The following is a 20,634-nucleotide window of genomic DNA, read 5'->3' as shown; positions in this document are numbered from 1 at the left end:
AGCCAGTGCAGTAGTTTGGCTCAGTATGTGTCCTCTAAAGCCAAACTGCCTGGTTTCAGTTTTTCCACTTAGTAGCACATAGGCATGTTTTTAAATCTCTTTATCGGTTTACTTGTAATGGGAACGATGGTGATGACGATGAAGATATTGATAGTACTGTCCTCATATAATTATTCTCTGACTTCAGTGAGTGAATACATGTAAAGTGTTTATCCCATGCCTGAAACATGGTAGACACTTGAATAAAGATTAGATTTTTTTTTATTAAAATTCATTTTAAGTTGCTTAGGTCATAGATAACTCATGATATTCTGATTTAGTTTTTTTAGGTGAAAGACTAAATACATACTCCTTTTTTGTATTTTTTAAAAGATGGTATAAAGTAAAACACATCATTGCATTAAGAAAATCTTAAGAGGTTGAAGGAAATAAAGAATTGTCTAGAGGAATGGTTCTCAATCTTGGTTGCACATTAGAATCACTGGGGGAGCTATTCAACAGTACTAATGCTCAGACACAATCACAGAAACTACGATCAAGTACTAGAATCTTAAAAACAAAAAAACTCTCCTTGTCATTCCAAAGTCTAATAAAGGTTATAAGCCATTGGTCAGGATACATCTTCCTGGAAATGCAGAAGTTTTCTCCACCAATCTCTTTTTAATGGTTCCGTTGACAGAAAACTTATTACTTCACATAAAATTGAATACCCCTTTAAGTTTAAATAACACTAAGCAAACAGTTTGGACTGAACAAATTTAGAGTTAATCTTCAAATACCTCTCTTCCTCAAATTGTTGGCAAAAGATTTGCTCAATCAAGTGAAAAATGCCAAATATAATGAGAGATCCCACAAAGTGTCTAACCTTTCACTATTGTCACAGTTAAATGAAACAAAGCACCCTTAAAAGCAAACTGAATTCATTTGCAATATATTTTGTTTCAATGAAATGACATAAGATGGCATTTATGTTTTGAAATCTACCTTGACACAATGAATTTTACAGATTTCTTTTAGAATTTTATTTATTCATCTATTACAAGTTGTTTACTCTAGTCCAGAACCAATGTCAGACACTGGCTATAAACATTTCTAAATACCAAAGCCAAAGCTGGTTTTAATAAATTATTTTTCCTCAATATTCCCCACCTTTTTCCTTGTCCTAAACAATTGATTGTATTAAATATTATATTAACAATTAAGCTTATGTACAGTTGACCTATTTTTTAAATAGACTTGAATATATAAGAATCCAGAGTTGTAATTTAGGTACATTTAGGACTTGAGAGGTGGTGGGGAGGGAATTCACTATGGAATTTTTTGAGAAAATGAGTTCTTCTAACTTATTTAATATGTGATTTAATTTGCCAGAATGTAGTCCACATATAATTTCTGGAGCCATCAATCAGCTGAAGGAAAACCTACCAAAAACGGAGAATACCTGTGCTGAGGCCACTCTTTAAGTATCAGTGAGCATTGCATTCAGGATGGCTTAGAAGACAAAAATGGGAGAAGAGCAGGAACACCAAAGGCTGGACACCATTTAATTAAATGAGAACAGCTGATCCATGTCAGTGTGGTTCGGAGGAGAGACAGAAGTTGACCATTCTCACAAGGACATGCACAAGGGCAGCCTTAAGGAAACTGCAAATCACAAGAATACTGTCACTGATATCTCTAGCTGATGGTTGCAATAGCCTCCATAAAATACTATTAATTTTTAATTTTTCATGGTAAAATATCAGTGGGCCAAAAGTTATGAGTTCTCCCCTGCTCATTGTATGTCTAGCTAAACTGGCAGAGACCAAAGGAGCTGAAATTAATACAATGAAACAGAATGAATGCATGTGAGAAAGTATTTATAATAATGTTAAACGGAAAGAAATTGTTGATTGTGATTTTAAACATTTCAATGGGTGATTTTATTTTCTAAATACTAAAGTAAATCTTTAGAGTGTACCCATTTTTCTATTTATTGTAAATTCAGTTCCTCAGGTTCCTTTCAGTCCTATGTAGAAAATTTAATCTTAATAAATTTTCCCCAAAGGTATGCAGGCAAACAATAGCAATGTTCATTTTGATTTATATAACGTCATCCTTTGACATAACACATTCTCAGGTTATCAACACAACAACTCTACACCACCACCACCAACAAAAAAAGGCATTATAAATCAAGACTCTGGTCTTATTCTTGTTTGTCTTTTAATTGATCTGGCCTCGAGAAAGATCGCTAAGCTTTGTTCTAGGTTTCTTTATTTGTAGATAAAGGAATTTAAATAAGTTACATATTAATTTTCTTTCAATTCTAACTTCATTGGAGTGGCAAAGGGCTTTAATAACTTCCTCAAGGTCAAGCATTTAGACAGAGGTAGTGAAGAACTCATGTCTCCTGAATCATATTTCAAAGTGTTCCCACTAGGCTTGATCACTTATTATTAAGAATGTGAAAATAAGACCTTGGTTTATTTTATTATTCTCTTTTATGCTTGGAATAAAAACAATCTGTTTAAAGTTACACTATTATACGGGATGTTATTTGGCAACAATATGTTTCACAGAAATTGTGAACACCGATGTTTTGCATTTAGTTGTGAAAATCGGTGGAGAAAGATTTCTATTCTGATCCACTGTCACCAACTGCTACTCCAATCAGCTCTGTGTTGGGCAGGGACAGTCTCTTAAGGACAACAATTTTATTCATGTTAAAGAAGTAAGACCTGGATCTCCCCGGGCCACCGTCGCTGAGCATGTGTACAGGAACGTGGCGGGACGTAGGTGTCATGGCGAGCTCCATCTGAAGAGGATTTGAGACTAATTGCAGATAATCAAGATGCCTAATGCATCCTGTGATACACTACTGGATGACATAGAAGATATTGTGTCACAGCAAGATTCAAAGCCACAAGATAGGCATTTCGCAAGAAAGCACATTGTTCCAAAGGTGCGAAGAAGAAATAAATATTTGCAAGAGGAAGAGAGTCCATCAAGTGATAGCACTATTCCAGGCATACAGAAAATTTGGATACGAACATGGGGTTGTTCTCATAATAATTCAGATGGAGAATATATGGCTGGACAACTAGCTGCTTATGGATATAAAATTACAGAAAATGCATCAGATGCAGATTTATGGCTCCTGAATAGTTGTACTGTAAAAAACCCGGCTGAAGGTCACTTTAGAAACTCAATTTAAAAAGCTCAAGAGAAGAACAAGAAAATAGTGCTAGCTGGATGTGTTCCCCAAGCCCAACCTCGCCAGGACTGCCTTAAAGGACTGAGTATCATAAGGGTTCAACAGATAGATCGTGTAGTAGAAGTTGTGGAGGACACAATTAAAGGTCACTCTGTGAGACTGCTGGGTCAGAAAAAGGATAATGGAAAACGGTTGGGGGGAGCACCGCTGGATTTGCCAAAGATTAGGAAGAATCCACTGATAGAAATCATTTCCATCAATACTGAGGGTCTCAATGCCTGTACCTATTGCAAAACTAAACATGCTAGAGGAAATTTGGCCAGTTATCCAATTGATGAACTAGTAGATAGAGCCGAACAGTCATTTCAAGAGGGTGTTTGTGAGATATGGTTGACCAGTGAAGACACAGGTGCTTATGGCAGAGATATTGGCACTGATCTCCCCGCACTCCTGTGGAAACTGGTTGAAGTGATTCGTGAGGGACCAATGCTGAGGCTCAGCATGACAAATCCGCCCTATATTTTAAAGCATCTGGAGACCAAGTAACTTCAATTGACCTCCCTTCAAGTTTGCTGATTCTTTCCTCTGCCTGCCTAAATCTCCTGCTGAGCCCAATTAGTCAATATTAAAATTTTTAATTCATGTACTTTTCATACCAAATTTACTATCTGGTTACTTTATAATTTCTATTTCATTATTAATATTCTATTTGGTGAGACATCATTTTCACACTTTCCTTTAGTTTTTTAAATGTGGTTTTCTTTACTTTTTTGAACATATTTAAAACAATGACTTAAAGTTGTTGTCTAGTAAATTCAATATCTGGGCTTTTGACAGGATAGTTTCTACTGACTGCTTTTTTTTCTTTTGCGTTTTGCGTATTTTATAATTTTTTTGTTGAAAACAATTGAATATACATTTAAATATAATGTTGTTATTTAATAAGCGACTTTTCTTAATTCAGAAGAATCTGTATTCTTTGTTATCTGTGGCCAGTGAAGTCTCTACCCAATTAGCTTAGTGGTCAGCTAATGATTGGAGAGAGATTTCCTTAAAAGCCTGAAATGAATAAGTTTCTCAGTCTTTCCCATATGTGTATATTGGAGCATGCCTTCAATGCTCAGCTAGGTTGCTTACAACTCTATCTTTACCTTTACTTCCTGCTTGTACAATACTTAGGTTGAGTCAGAGGTGAGAGCTGACAGCCTTCTCAGGTCTTTACTGAGCATGTGCACAACCGGGACATACACACAGCCTTATGTATGCACATGACCTTCCAGGAATATGTCTGTTTTTCAAAGCCCCCTTTGTCTATCCATTCCCTAGCATTTCTTTTTAAGCTCTTTGGTTTGCTTATTGTTTGCCTTAACTATTATTCACAGCTTGAAGCAGCCATTCTGTTAAACAATTACAGCTGATTATTTTTGACAGATGCCCCTGGGAAAAAGGCTGTTCTCACTGGGTACCAGGTCAAGTTAAATAAGCAAGGCTTGTGTCCATGGAACCAGCAGACAGATCAAATAATGCCTGTTTTCTGGGACTGGGGCCTTGAAGGAACTTCAGCCATCTTCTGCCTCTTCCAGGGCCCACCAGACTGCTGATTTTCCCCATATTTGAAGGCTGTTGGTTTTCAAGGCTATCATAGAACTAGGGAGGGGGCAGTGAAAAAAGGGCAGGTTTAAATGCCACATAGTTTACTGTTATTAGATTCCTCCATTAAAAAAACAAAACAAAACAACAATTGTTCCTCAGATTGCTGCAAGCCTTTAGTTAATACTTTTGAGTTCTGACCATTTTTGTCATTGACCTCATTGCTTTCATGGAGGAGAAGAGTTTCATAGATCTTTATTCTGCCATTCTTCCCAATGTTGGTATGTAGTATTTATGCCTTGAAATGGACTGCCTTTGTATCTGTCAGGTCATTAGTGTGTGAGGTTGAGCCAGTTTTCTTGCTGAATTTTTATGTTTCCTGTTACAGGTGCCATCAGTCACTTATGCTGCATATGCTCTCATAAAGCTTCAGAGGAGGAGCACGTATCATTAGTAGATTGTGGACAGCAAAAGATCACTATTAATTGAGTCTCTTAGTGGCTTGTAGCAAACATCAGCCTCACATAAGCACAGATATTTACAGAACAAAATGTTTACTTCATGAGATACTCATAGCTCTGGGCACCACATGGAAGATAAAGATAGATCTGGCCCATGACAATTGGTTGCTTTCCTCTTTTTTTTTAAATAATATTTTTAAAACCATATTAAATATTATCTTGTTACTTCTATTCTGATAGATAATTCAACTTCCACAATCACTATCTTTTATGTTGTTGAAGCTGCCGTTGAAAAAAAAAAAGAAGAAGACCTGATGATTTCTAGGCTAAGAGAAAAGCTTACCTATATGATTAGATTGAAAGTTTTCCAGAGTTTTACTACTTGTTTATTTGTATTTAAACTAACCCAAATGTTATGGACTTTTAAAAATGGTAGTATTTGAAGCTTAAAATCTAACCTTTTGAAGAAGAACTAATAATGAAGAAGGTTGTCTTCTCCTCTACAAGGAGGGGGCCACATGGGCGGGAGCAGATCTTATCCCATCCTTTTCTTTATTCCATTATTCAATCTTCTCATAGAAACTGGTGAAATATTTGCTTTCATTGGGCAATGTTAAGTAGGATTGGGGGCCGTTACATTGAAATAGCATAAGGGTCAGTTGCTTGGTTCTTTAAGGATGGCTCACACTCTCCTCTGTTTTTGTTTTCTCTCAAAAAGCTCACCAGGAAAGGGTGCCTCCCTTCAAACATGTTCCACATTTCTCCAGCTTCATTGAAGGAGTTCAGCTGGAGGAGTGAGGTAGCAAGCTATGATAATTTCTCCAATTCAACATTATTAGGAAGCTCTATACTTTGAGAACTATTGAGAAACCATTGATAAACTAATACTATAGTTGACTTCTTCTGTCTGTCTCTTGATTATTTTTCAATGTTCTTCAATACAAAAGAGAACAGAGATGGCATCAGCATCTTCAAATCAAAAGAAGCTAGTACAATAAAGAATCAAACTCTACAGCTGATGACTACAGAGAACAAAAATATCCGCTATTAAAGTTTGCTGGAAGTTAACATAACAATCCCAGATTAAGAAGGCTGTACAGGTTCATTCTAATCTAGTTCAATTAGATGTTAATGTCTTCACACCTTGTCAATTGGTTGGAGAAAATTGTACTTGGAAGCATCATGTGCCTTGCTCTCTAATAGGTATCCTAATTTGTTTTGCTCACTTTGTGTAGCAACATAACACAAGGTGGAAAACAAATTTCCCGCAGGTCAGTGAGTATTACCTCAATACTCAATACACATTTGTAGATCATAAACATGGTTCGTTAGTTTCTCAAAGACAAGAAAGTTTTCTTGCTGCAAATATTTCTGAAAGCAATAAAAATTATGTAATCATTCTTGAAGAACATGCTAACGTTTGCAGTCATAATAAATTTTCTATGCACGTGTGCACATCTAACAAATGGTGCACAGATCTCAAGTTAAAAGGGACTCTTTAACCACTTAAAGCCACAAGTCAACACTGTCTTTAATTGTGATAAATTCTGTTCTTTCACTTGAGAAGGTGACATTTTATGGCAAATAAGTTTGGGAGATCACCTGGAACATGAAAAGATTTCCTGTTTTGTAAGCTCTTTCCTGTAATGACTGGAAAGTTGTGGACAAAAGGTAACTGGCACTACAGTTGTTCTGAGCTTTATTAATCACACCAGGAAACCTATATTTTTGTTTAAAAAGCCAGTCAAGAAGTCACATTCTCTTCAGCCTGAATGTATATCTCAGTGAGCTGGTAAATTAGAGTAAGAGACTATGTTGCCATGAGCCCCAAGTGGTCAGAATTGTTGTGTCATATAAGTAGGCAGAAGGTCAGAGAATAAGCATATAATTTTGACAATTGGTATTATACAGACATCCCCTTTTCCTTGTGGTTTCGCTGCCACCAGTATGACCACCTCCACTCACACAGACACTCTGAAATCATCAAAGTAATATGAATGGAGCTGGAACAAACAGCTTTGCAATAGTGTCACACCTCTTTCAAAATTCCCCATCAGGGCCTGCTGCCCTCTGATATCACCTTCTCTGTTGATTTTCTCCTTGGATGCTATTTTTGATATTTACCTTAATAAGGCACCACAAAAATGTAGATAATAGGAAGAGCCTCAGAAGCATAATTTATCTCAGGCATGTCAGCAGAGACAATTGTTAAATGAAACTCTCCAAATGTGAAAAGACAGCTTTTAAACCAGGGGGTTGGAGGAAGACATAAGAGTAACTTTTCAAAATACTGTGTCATCATGAATTGAGTTTTTAGATTTGTTACTCTGGAAATATCAGTCCTGGCAGAGAAGAGTAGCAGCCTTTGCTCATAGTCATCTAGGTGGAACTACATGAATGATAAGTTGGTGACTGTAAAGAAAAAGAAAAAGAAAAACAGAAAAGAGGTGCTCTGTTTTATTTCTGTCTGTTGGACTTTCAGGGAGAACTGCAAATAAATAGAGTTCTCCATCTGGCCCAAGATTCTATCTACAAATTTGGGAACTGAATGGAACCCCCAAATGGGCAGTTGAAACCCAGACCACTTAGAACATGTACTTGCACATGTACAACAAAACAAAATGAACAAACATATTCTGGATGGAAAAGGAAGAAACGTGTTTTTATTCTTCATTAAGTATGCCAGCTAAGCCCTGACAGCTGGTATCCACGATGAGGTGTAGTGAAATGAATACTGCACTAGGAGTTTGAAATTAGATTAGTTCTGCTTCTACTATTTGCTCTGTAACCTGGATGAGTCCCCTAATATCCTTACCCTCCCTCTTTAAATCAAGATCAAATAATGTTCAACTTATTACCTTCAAAGAATTGTTGTCAATGTCAAATTAAACAATGGATTAAAAAGTATAATGCACTGTACACGTAGAATGCTATCCTTTATTCTTTTTCTTAAATTATTCTGCTTTGAATAGTTTTACTTTCTTTATCCACAGTCTTTTTTTATTTGCTTCTTGTAGGCCCAGGCAATGGAAAAAGGAATATGTTTACTAGTATGTATATCCCACAGTCCTGAAATTTAGAAAACTGCATGATACTTAATTAAATCATACTTAATTAAATCAAGTTGAAGTGGAAAGGGGGGAGGGGAATCCACTTTAATGTATATTCATTTTTTAATTTATTCAAGAAGTCCAAAATTTCAAACCTGTGTTGTAGCTAAATTTATAAACTGGAACATGATTCAGTCTAGTGTAGATGATGAGCATGCAAATAAGTATAGTTATGCTATAGAAGAATGCCACAATATTACAGAAAAGCTGAGAGTAGAAAGTGAGTCTTTAATGGAATATATCACAAAGTATAAGATGTTTAACTGAATCTTGAAAGGTAAGTATGCTTTTATATGTGAACAACAGTATATTCACTGCTATTGGAAATATAAAATCTTTTCTTCTAAGAGTAGACTAAAGGGTGAAATTATTTGAATAAATATGGTAATCATCTTTCACAGTAGAACAGGTTATTTTGAAAGCAAATTAACACTGTCTCTACTTAAGCAATTGAGCACCTTATGCAAGGCTTGCTAAATGGCCTATTTGGATGGAAATGATCCCCCTGGTATTAAGTCCCAACACAATCCAGGGAAAAGTTGCCTAGGATCCAGATGTTCCAAAAGAGCTCAGAGGAAGAGAGAAAAAAGGAGAAAGAGGATAGAGGCAGCCAGAGAAGGAGACATGGGAAACAATGAGGGAGTACAAAGCTAAATTCTAACTTTATGACTATTTTCAATTCCTGTAACCACACTACATCCCCCCTGTAGCATTACTTCCGTCCAAGACTTGGTTTTACAAAATAAGACAGGATAATTAATCTGTTCAAAAGTTTAAATGTTTTTATAGTATTAGTTATTAATAAAGTGTTTAATATTAAAGCAAATGGTAAAGTGAACTAATATAATAGATATTAGTGAGCTCTGAGTATACATGTAGATGAAACCAAATATCGCCCTGAGGTTGTTTGAGTGACACTGGCAAGTTCTGAAAGATGAGAATAAGTCTCTTCCTGTACTACCTTCTGAAGGAGCTCAAAAAGGAGCATGGGGAGCAGGATTTTGTTCTCTGCTTTACCTTGCCAGTGTTATATAGTGCTGACCTCAACACAGAGGTATCAAATCTACTCAAAGCAAGCAAATCTTCCCCAGAAACTTTGGGATTTCTTTTAGAGTAATAGTGTCATTCTAGCTGAAATAGATCAACCATTAAAAGGATTCCTGAGAAAAGAAATTTCCCAAATCTGATTTGAAACAGAAACTTGGAAGAGTGGGAATGGTACCAAGTGTTGAATCGGGTAAGGCACAGAGCCAGAGACTACCAGGCAGCTCGTTGCAGGTGTTCTCTGTCTCCATTTCCTCTCTTCAACTCTTACTCCTTTCTGATAACCTGTGTCTAATTCACTTTAAGCCCTTGAAGACTTTTAGAGCATCTCAGACTGGAGAATAAATAACTCTTTACTCTTCTATTGCTGAAGTCACAGTAATAGTGATTCTCAACAGGTTTATGAATTTATAAGAAATGTAGCCCTTGGAGCCTACAGAGCACTAGTGAACCAGTATCTCTGAGCTATTATTATTACTACTCTTTTTTATAATATAACCACTAAACTCTACTTCTACATCTAGAATTTCTTTGAAAAGAAAGGGACCTAAAAGTAATTTAAAAGATCTAAGATGACTTTAAATCTTAGTAACATTAGAGGGCTGAGCTGATCAAGATAGAGCCACATTTAGCTTAGCCAGGAAAGGTTAAATTTTTTAAATTTGCCAAGAAAGAATACTTTATGGGCCTAGAATGCTACAAACTTAACTCTAGTTATTTAACAGAAACTGTTGACAACCAAAATTAGAAAAAGTAATTAGCCACAGAGGTCATCTCGCAGTCCAAGTTCAATATTTTTGGCTTTAAAATTTGTAGAGCATCACACTTTCAATAGGTTTCTATCGTTCTTTCAAACTTGCAATCTTTTTATGTTAAGTGTTGTTGTTCATATGCAAACTGAGTACATTAGAGATTGCTTTGTGTCAAAGAGACTTTCTTCCAAAGGCTGAAATCAAATTAACTTATGTTTAAAATTTTATTTTACAGACGAGTAATATAGTGATTACTGTGTTTTCTGAACTTTCTTTCTCAGAGAGAACTAGTTGCCACTAAAATCTGGTCTCTTTTTCCTCCAGACTCCCTTGCTTTTGGACATGGCTATGTGACTCTGGTGTTGCCATTGGACTATTACTATGAGGCCTACCACTCCCAAGTCTAGATCTTTGTTTATTGACCACCCACGTTCTCCTCTTATGACAGGGGCCCAGCTTCCATTGTGTAGACAGCAACAATGTCTTAGAGACACGGTAAAGCAGTGCCTTGAAACATGGGTCTTAATAAACTTTAGGGAACCTACTTCCCCAATGACATGGACAGATTTCACTGAGACTCGTACATAAAAGAGTAATAAAGTGTTCTGATTTTTCTTTTAAGCCATTTGATCATTCAGTCTTCATTGTTAATGTGTTGGTACCATTATCTCAACTTCTTTAACCTGCCCCAAATGTTCAGCTCCTACAGCTTGGTGTTGAACTGCTTATGAAATGCCTAGCTGATCTCTGTAAACGGGATTTAGAAAAAAGCTTTGCATAAGATACAAAGAAGTTATTGAAACAGTATGTGCAAAAATGTTTAAAAAGTATCTTGCTTAAGGTGACATAGTCAGTTACTACAGATGTAAACAGAAGCCTTATGTTTTCAATTATGTTTAATATATCTTCAATGCACTTCTCACTTTCTTATCCTGAGAGAAATAAGAACATTGATTTTAGCCTTGTTCATATAATTTTGTCCTCCTATATATTACACAGAAGCTTTGCTTAGAATATTCTTTCTGTTATTATTAATTAGTATCACTAGCTAGTCTTATCAGAGAATTGCCCTAGTGATGTTTTTGTAGAAAACCAACATCTTGGTTTGTCAAATGTATTACAATTTCAGAGAAAAGAAAACAAGCTACTCCAATTATGCTTTGCCATTTGTCTGACACGTTCATTATTCTTGATGCAATTCCTATCACATGTTGTCTTGTTGTAAAAGCCATTTCTGTCAAATTAACTTAAGGAGGACTGGTGGAAAATGAAAACAAGAAAAGAGAAGAAAACTCCTCATCTATTTCTAACACCTGGAGAATCAGCAGAGAAATATAATTTTGTTGTTTTTCAAATTAAATCAGATTCTCGGCTTGCTGTTTCTGAAATAATCCAATATAAAATTGAAGAGTTACATCCATCCATGACCATTTAGGAGCATGCTCAATTCATGGAAAATCAATTCCAACTCGCAGCCATGTGTCTTTTTATGATGCCCCATTGGGGTTTCTTTAATTTTTGTAAATCTACTGAGTTAGTCATTTGGATGCTATCAGAAAAAAAGACACCTTCCGATCAATAAAATCTTTATCCAAGAAAGTGATCTGGGCTCTGGTCAGAGTTCCTACATATTAAGAAATCAATGTTTTCACTTAGTGCATAGGAAACGACAACAACAACAACAACAAGACAGGGTAAAAGCTTCAAAATCTTTTTAAAAGATATCTTTCAGACATTCTGAGTCACCTTTGTCACCATTTCTTTTCATTTTGATTATTTTCATCCATTTATCAGAAAAGCTACAGAATAGAGCTATGAAATGACAACTTCCAAAGAGAAGTGAAAACAAAACCAAACCACACTGTTAGAACAAATGATCAAATCAATGACGAGGCAAAGGGTTAAATCTTGATTTTCGAATTCTAGTTTAGTTAGCCCTTGCTGAAGGGGTCCTATTAACGTTGACAAGTCTGAGATAGTAGAATCTCTACAGTTAAAAAGTAAGCTTAAAGAATGAGTGAAATCAGAAGTGATACTAAGGTACACATGAGTTTTAGATGGTAGTATCAGAATAAGTGCTATTAGTGTAGAAGAGAAGAAGTGCAAAACATAGAAAAAATATGGGCAATATGCAAAGTCAAAGTGGAAGAAAAATATTACTATTCTTTTTTCTGGGGCTCCCACTATGTATATGTTGGTACACTTGATAGTTTCCAACAAGTGTTTGAGGTTTTGTTGTTCATTTTTCTTTATAATTTTTTCTTCCTGCTCCTCAACCTAGATAATATTTATTGGCTTATCTTAAAGTTCACATTCCTTTTTCTGTGAGTATAATCTTCTGTTGAGCCCTTCTAATAAAGTTCATTTCAGTTATTGTACATTTTTGTAATTATGGAGTTTCTATTTTCTAAAAAATATTTTTGTCGCTATATTAATAATGTTCTTTGATCAGACATCTTTGTCATACTTTCCTTTAGCTCTTTAGATACAGTTTCTTTTAGCTTTTTGAACCCATTTTGTTTATAATTATTCTTTGTCTACTAAGTCCACACTCCGGATATTCTCAGGGACATATCTATTGGCTTTTTTTTTTCTTGTATGCATGCCATATTTTCCTGTATCCTTGCATTTCTCATAACTTTTGTGGAAAACTAGATATTTAGATAATATAGTCTTAATTCGTGTATCAGATTCCTCTGTCCCCCAAGGTTTGTTGTTGTTGGTATGTTGTTGTTGCTGTTATTAGTGCATATTTACTTAGTAATTTTCCTAAACTGAGTCTATAGATTTTGCATTCTTTGCTGTGTATAGACTCTGAGTTGAGTTCTCTGCTAGGGTGTGTGTGTGTGTGTGTGTGTGTGTGTGTGTGTGTGTGTGCGTGTGTGTGTGTGTTTTAAGTTATTGTTTTTGCTTATACATCTGGCTTCTTAGGGGTCAAAACTAGGGTCAACATAAGTTAATGGTCATCCAATTATGGATTATATTTTCTTAAATGCTTTGCCTTACATCTCTGTCTTTGCCAAAGCAGTGTGCATGAGAAGACTAGCTTTCAAAATTGAGGTAGTTCAGAAGACAGCCATAGCTTTCACTTCCTGCTTATATAGAACCGCAAAGTCAGCCCTACTCCTTTCCCATGTTTTTCCTGGGCATTCTCACAGTCTTTTAGGCCCCCAGAAATATGTTGGAAATTTCCAAAGGTTCTTATGGCTGTCTAGATCTTTGAATTTCCCTTTGAATTCCCAGCCAACCTCTTGTTGGCCTCAACAGAAATCATAGCCTTAGGTAGATGAATTGTTTCTAGGAATTGCTATTGTTTGGGGAATAACCTGGGAGTTGGCCCCCTCCTCCTCCTCCCTAATTCTGCTGAGCTGAGCTCTGGATCAAATCACATAGCCACTGTGCTCTGAGATAGATTTCCCAGGGAGCTGCAAGTTTGGTTAAAACATTGGCTGCATTCTGGAGATGGTGCTTCTTAAGGTCTAAAACAGGTGCTGGAGGGAAAGGGTATAAGGGGACTAAGTGGTAATGGAAAAACAAAACAATAAAAATTAAATAAAAAACAAAGAAAGAAAGAATAAAATAGGTCAGATCTCTTTGTTGTCTGGGATGCTGCTGGCTTTTGAAGACTATGCCTCTGAGCTAGGAAGGGAGAGGGTATGTGAATAGCCCTCAAACTTGACAAACTCACCTCCCTGCTCCCTCTCTAACTGAGGTTTAATAGTTTCTCTTGAACAGATTATTTTCAGGTTCTTGGTTTAGGTTAATTGACAAAACTTAAAAAAAAAAGATTAGCTGTAGTTCTGCCTGTGTTTTTGTTGTTTTAAAGGGATAGTAAGGTAACCAAGTCTCTCACTCTGCTCTTTCGGAGATTGATATTCTTTTATACAATGTATCAAATTGATATAGCATTTCATTTAATTAATTTATGACATGTTTTAAGTGTACAGAACACATATGAGGTCTGCCACGCACACTCACATTTGGATGCAGGGACTAAAATCTCAGGTCATGACAGCTCACAGTTGGCCAGAAATCTGACACTTGTAGTGATGTCTAAAGCTTATACCCTCAAGATCTCATTGCTTCACCCTTACAAGCAATTTCTCAGTGATAAAATATAGGCAGAAAAAAAGCAAAAGGTGACTGGTGTGACAACACTGGTGATTGGATCACCACCTATCTTCAACTGCCCTCCTAGACAGTTTTATTTAACTATTGCTGAGTAACAAACTGTACTCAATAAAGTGGCATAAAACAACAACTGTTTTATTAATGTTATAAATCTGGAGGCCAGAAATTCAGTCAGGGATCAACTGGGCTAGACTTCTTTACCACATGGAGTAACTCAGTGTTACTCAGCAGGTGGTTGGTCTGGTATGAGTGTTCACAATGACATTATTAAAAGCCTAGTGCCTTTGTCAGATGGCTACCAGGCTGAGCTCTGCTATATCACTCTGTATTTCTATCTGTGAAGTCTCAGGGTTTCTTCATGTGGTCCCTCCTACAAAGCAGTCAGAATTCTTACTTCATAGATTGGAGGTTCTCAGAGAACAAGGCTAATTCTTTTAAAACTTAGGCACCAAGTTGGTATATCACTTCCACTGTCTATTGGTCAAAGTTGTCAAGGGGAGGTGAAATAAAACCCACCCCTTGAAAAGAAGAATTTCAGAGAATCTGATGTCATCTTGAATCTGCCACACAGCCCATGTTTGCTTGAAAAATGAGACACAAAGAAGGTAGCAATTTTCTGGACTTGGGACTGAGCACATCCCTGTGAATCTCTCGTCATAAAGGGCCTCTGAGACATCCCTAATCAACCTGAAAATGTGGCTTCTTGAGTCAGACATTTTCCTGATTCATTGAGCGTGACGGTGGCATCACCTCTGGAGAATTACTAAAACATCAACAACAGTGGGATGAAACCTGCACTTTTCAAAGGTGTAAAGGGAAAGAGTTATCCAGAATTTAAAGAGATTTCTAAATAGGATGTTTTTCTAATTCCCTTTTAAGAATTGGTTACATTCATTGCTGACACATAATATTGATGGGAATATTATTTCTCCTCCCCCAATGGACCTAGTAGCATAATCTCCCTTGCTCAGCTTTTAATGTAACAAGGCCTGTAGGAAGAGGTGGCTCCATTTCCTTAGTACTACTTGGCTGGATATTCTTAATGCTCCATCTTTTATTGTTCACATACCTATCTGGTGCTTCCCCAGGGCACTTTGTCTTGATTAGCTCACAAGTTTTATTCACTACAAAACTTGAAACTATTCTAATCCAGGGAATCTTATCATGAACAGATTCACATCTTTCTAATCCTCAAATGCTAAAGGCCTATACTGTAAAACTCCCTCCACTGAGCGGTTCCAAACAGGCACAGACTTTGAAATAAAAGTAGAAGTCTATCGATCATCTTGTAGGGGGAACAGTTATGTACCTGGCAGCTTCCACTTTTTGATCATTAATACAAAAAACCATCATTAACCCCAATCTTGGACAGTAGAACAAGTTTCACAAAGGTAATTTTTTGTGTGACAAGAAGAAGGTAGATCTCTGAAATACAGGAAGCAAATTATATTTCTCACCCACCACTAAATCTTTCATGCTTCAGCAGTGATTAATCCTCTCAAGGGTATGATGCTTCTCACACTTGTACCAGACCAGAAGCAAAAATATCACAAATGTGATATTAAATAATAAATTTTGCTTAATATTGAAGTTCTATATTGAAAGCCTTGTACTCTCTACTGGGGATATAATGGAAAACAAATTAAATATGTTTCTTAAAACCATGGAGTTGATATCGTAGTGAGGAAAAACAACCAAATAATTGAAATAATGTGCATATTGTTATAAAATATTATGTTTGTCGATAAAATTGAATCTGCAAGAATGCATAAAATGAACGCGATCCAGACTGGAGGTGGGAAAGGCTTCATGTAACATGTTAACATGAAATCTGAAGAAAGAGTTAGATGTAATCAAATGAAGTAGAAGAGCATTCCAGACACAAGCAATAACATGTATAGAGGATCTGACCAAGAAGAAAAAAAAAATGTCACTGAAAGGAAGCCCGTGTGGCTGAGACACAGAGAACAAAGATCAGGTTGAAGAGAAAGGCATGTGCTTAATCATATACAGTCTGTGGTATTTTGTTTATATCATAACTGAAATGAGCATCCATTTAAGGGGTTTATGCTTAAGAATGGCATAATTAAAACAATGTTTAGAGAAAAAAATCATTCTAGCTGAAATTTGGAAGATGGATTTGATTGGTGCCAGAGTGGCTCTTGAGAAGACCAAATGGAGGTAACAATTTTTTCCAAAGATATGTATGAGTTAAAATCAATAGCGTTCGATGGGATAAGGTAAGGAGATAGAAATGGAATGTTAAACATTGCTACAAGAAAGTTAGTGGTGGCCCAATTCATTTAAAATTTACTTGAGGCTAGATTGGATATTGTGGTGGTATGGAGAAAAGGAAAGTGTTAAATGGCTGCACAATTTCTATTTTGAGCAAGAAATTAACGGTGAGAGAGAGCACTGGCTGGGGATTACAGCGAAAGCGAAGATCTCCCTTGGATGAGTTGTCTTTGTGACATTGGAGTGGATATGTTAGATAAGTAAAATGAACATATGTGGAAATTAAAAGAGAGGTTTTTACCTGCCATGTAAATTTTAGAGTCATTTGACTGTAAATGATAATTGAAGACATGGACATGGCAAGGGTGGCCTGAAAAAAGCGCACAGTGGAAGAGGGAACACTTAAAATGGAAACACATTATTATTAAGTATTTTAGCCTGAGATTACAAAAGTACAGAGAAGGACAACAGATAGAAAAACATGAGCTCTCAGAAGCAAAGGAAACAATGTGGATAGCAGTGGCCAATAATCTGTAATCATCATTCAAGTAAAGAGGGATTGAGTCCCTTAGATTTAGTAACATGAAGATAATCGGGTAACTAACAAGAACAGTTGTTGCTAAAGAAGATTGGGGTGACCTGACAAGACAATAATAAGCAAAGAATTGGAGACTGCTTGTATAACAAAACATTTTAAGATTGGCTAGGAGAGGAGAAACGTAAGTAAGGTAATAGTGGAGAGAAAGGTTGTGTGTAAAATAGTAGTATCTTATATATGAACATGTTCAATAGTTAAGGGGATAGACTTATTGGAAGGCAGAAGTTCAATAGAAAAGAAAAAGATGAAACAGCTGATAGTGTAAGAATCCTAGGGACATGGAGATGAGTGTCAACAACAGGAAGACCATCCTCTGCAAGTAATAAGAGATGATGGAAACATGGTTAGATCTGCAGGATTAAGAGCAGAAATTTGAATAAATACTAAGTGACTTTAATTTTCTTTGTTAAGTAGATGTGTGGAGTTTATGTCTAAACTATTTCTGAAGAAAAGCAAATAAATCCAAACAATGTTCAAGAGTTGTTGGGCACTGCAGATTTTCTATTTGAGGTTGCTGATCATGACTTTGTAATGATACTGATATATCATGGTTTGTAAACTTCTCCAGTTGCAATTGTATACTTGGATGTAAGGTAGAGAAAAAATATTTTCAGCTTCATCTTGAGTGGTTGTGTTACAAGATAGATGTGACAAAATCATCGGAAAGCAAGAGATTTTGTGGTATTGGCAAAAGTGTTATTGAAATGTTGAACTATGAAATCTAAACTAGATAAAGATAGAAGTGAAGACAATAGAGGGCCAATGGTTTAGAAGAATTTACAAGGCAATAAAACTGGATTCCCTGATAATTTTTGCAAAAGGAAATAATTTAATAAGCAAGCTGGAATGAGAGAAAGTTTTGATCAAAGAGCACAAACCTTGATTTAGTGATTTGTGAAGATATGTTTGTCTTTTTTTTTTGTTGTTGACTATTCACCCACTGACTTTGGGATGGAAGGAAAGTGACTAAAATGGAACTGAAGAAGTACCAGGTGAGCATGGTGTTGGTGTTTGGAGTTTAAGGGACCTGGTTTCTTTCATATATGGTAATCTTACAAAGGCAGAAAGAGAGGTGAGAAGATGCCTTCATATTTCCTACTCGTAAGTAAAAAAAAAAAAAAAAAAAAGACAGAATCATAAGGACCCTCTTTCAAGCTAAACATTTCCTATACACACCAGAATGCACCCACACCAAGCTCCAAGGATAAATGGCTTCCTTTCAGGTCCTCTTCCCCCAAATTCTCCATAGAGAATCACTGATTTAACTAAGAGTGATCTGTCTTATTCCTCAATAATGTTGAAAAGGAAAAAAAAAAGTCTAAAATTCCTGCACCACATCGAAGTGCTAAAGAGAAAGATATTCAAGTGCATTTTTTAGACAAACACATCTGCCCTTACAACTCTGTATCCACCATACGTAGAATAGTGCGTTGCATGTAATAAATGCTCAACAAACATTTCTTGAATTACATTTCAGATTATACTGACAACATAACTGGCAATTAAGATGTCTCCCCACTTTTGCTACTACCACTTGTTTTTCATGTTAATATTTAAAACACATAAACACAAAAAGGCATAACTCTAAGTCATTCCAGTAGCACAGCACTGTTCTTCCACCTCATCTATTTCTCAAGTCTCTAACAACTCTGGGTTATCTTCTTGGCCTCTGCATATCCTATTATGACCAGCTGCTCAACCTAAACCTTCAAGCACTTGTTCTCAGACTCCAGGTTACAGTTTTTCCCCTCTTGCTTCAAGAAAAATTCAGATTTCCTCAACATCTATTTCTCAGCCGAAATGAAACTCTAATCACCTAAATTATGCTAGATTGGAATTGCCTGATAGTTTTTATTACAATATGTTGGGGATATTATTATTTTTAAAAAGGAGGTACAGAAAGAAGGAAGGAAGGAAGGAAGGGAAGAATAGATGAAATAAAATGAAGTAATATGAGCGTGAAGTCATGGAGAGTCAGTAGACATGGACTTCCTTGAAAAAAACATTTTTATTGATTATGCTATTACAGTCGTCTCAAATTTTCCCCCCTTGCCCTCCTCCACCCAGCAACCACCACTCCCTCTGGCAATTCCCCCTTCTTTGTTCATGTTCATGGGTCATGCATATAAATTCTTTGGCTATTCAATCTCCTATACTTTTTCTTAACATCCCCCTTCCTATTCTTTAACTACCAATTTGTGCTTAATCCTTTCACATTCTCCCCCATTTCCCCAGACTTCCTTGAAAATTTAAGAAGAGCAATCTGAAGATTAGGACCCACAATGAGATAAACATCTGCAACAAATAAAGGTGAAACAATATGATCCAATCAAGTTGAAACAACATATCCCAAATCATGCGAAGACAAAATTGTATCTCCATTTTCCCAGCTTTCCTTGTGTTGTATATTACTGATTAAAAGCTTGCTCAGTGAACTAGCCATGCTTTATATGCCCTATCAGCATCCTTATGATAGTACCCAGGACATGGTAGTTAATAAGTAAATGTTTAACTGGAAAAAAAGAAAAGCTTATCAAATTTCTAATATAGGAAATTCTGCCAGGTATTTAGAGAGAGTAAGCATTGGTATTCTTACCTCAAACTTTTCAGGAAAGTTACAGCTTCAAAAAAGAATAGGTTTGAAAGTTTATATAAATAAAATTTAGAATTTAGGTCAACCCTACAAATAATGTACTATTATTTTCTCCATATTATGGTTAGGGAAAGTGGGGCCAGAGTAACTAAGTAAATTGCCCCAGGTTCACAGACAGAAAATAGTGGGGCAAGGATTTGAATCTTATGGTTTTGACTTATGAGGAGTTTATGTTTTTAATTAGTACACTATAGTGTCTCACATTCAAACATGTTTTATAAGTAGACTTTGGTGCATAATGGCTCAGTGAATTTCATTAGATACCTTGTTTAATGTAACAGGTACATATATTTGAAAAAAACTGTTCAATTCCTCAGTTATTGGAAAGAATAAAGAATGGTAGAGATGTACCAATTGAAATAAAGCAAGTGCTAAGTTGAAATTAGAATTTTTCCCTCATCATCACTGGCATTTGTACATGTGACAAAGTTTGGCTGAAGGCTTACATGTGTTATCTCATTTAATCCTTGCAACAAACCTCTGAAGTAAATATTTGTATAATGTCCTCATTCTACAAATAAAGAACCTGAGACAGAGCGAAATTGCATAACCTTTGCAAGATCACTCTGCTTGTAACTGTCAGATCCAAACTCCGGGAGTCTGAGACCAAAATATGTACTGTTAGCTAATAAAGTATACCATTTCCCTGATAAAAACTGCCAGGTAGTTGTAATGGCCCTTGTAAACCACATAAATGTATCAGTGTTCTCAGGAGAACTCTGACTTAAACGTCATAACATTGTTAACCTGAGTCACCTGAATAAAGACTTTTTTGCCAGTAATGCTTAGGTACAGAAGTAATTTAATTGATATTTTTTCACCAGTAAAACATTTTTCAAAGTAGGATCCTCATGTCCCTCGGGG

At 36.0% G+C, this 20,634-nt stretch overlaps 1 pseudogene; it reads left to right on the top strand.

Moving 5' to 3' along the window:
- Positions 1-2,830: 2,830 nt before the first annotated feature.
- Positions 2,831-3,742, top strand: LOC149996423 (threonylcarbamoyladenosine tRNA methylthiotransferase pseudogene; annotated as a pseudogene).
- Positions 3,743-20,634: the final 16,892 nt, after the last annotated feature.

The sequence above is a fragment of the Furipterus horrens genome, unplaced genomic scaffold (genome assembly GCF_987537825.1).
Source record: "Furipterus horrens unplaced genomic scaffold, mFurHor1.1.pri manual_scaffold_12, whole genome shotgun sequence".
NCBI classification, from domain to species: domain Eukaryota; kingdom Metazoa; phylum Chordata; class Mammalia; order Chiroptera; family Furipteridae; genus Furipterus; species Furipterus horrens.
Note: the sequence above shows the minus strand (reverse complement) of the source record. Positions and strands in the feature narration are given on the sequence as shown.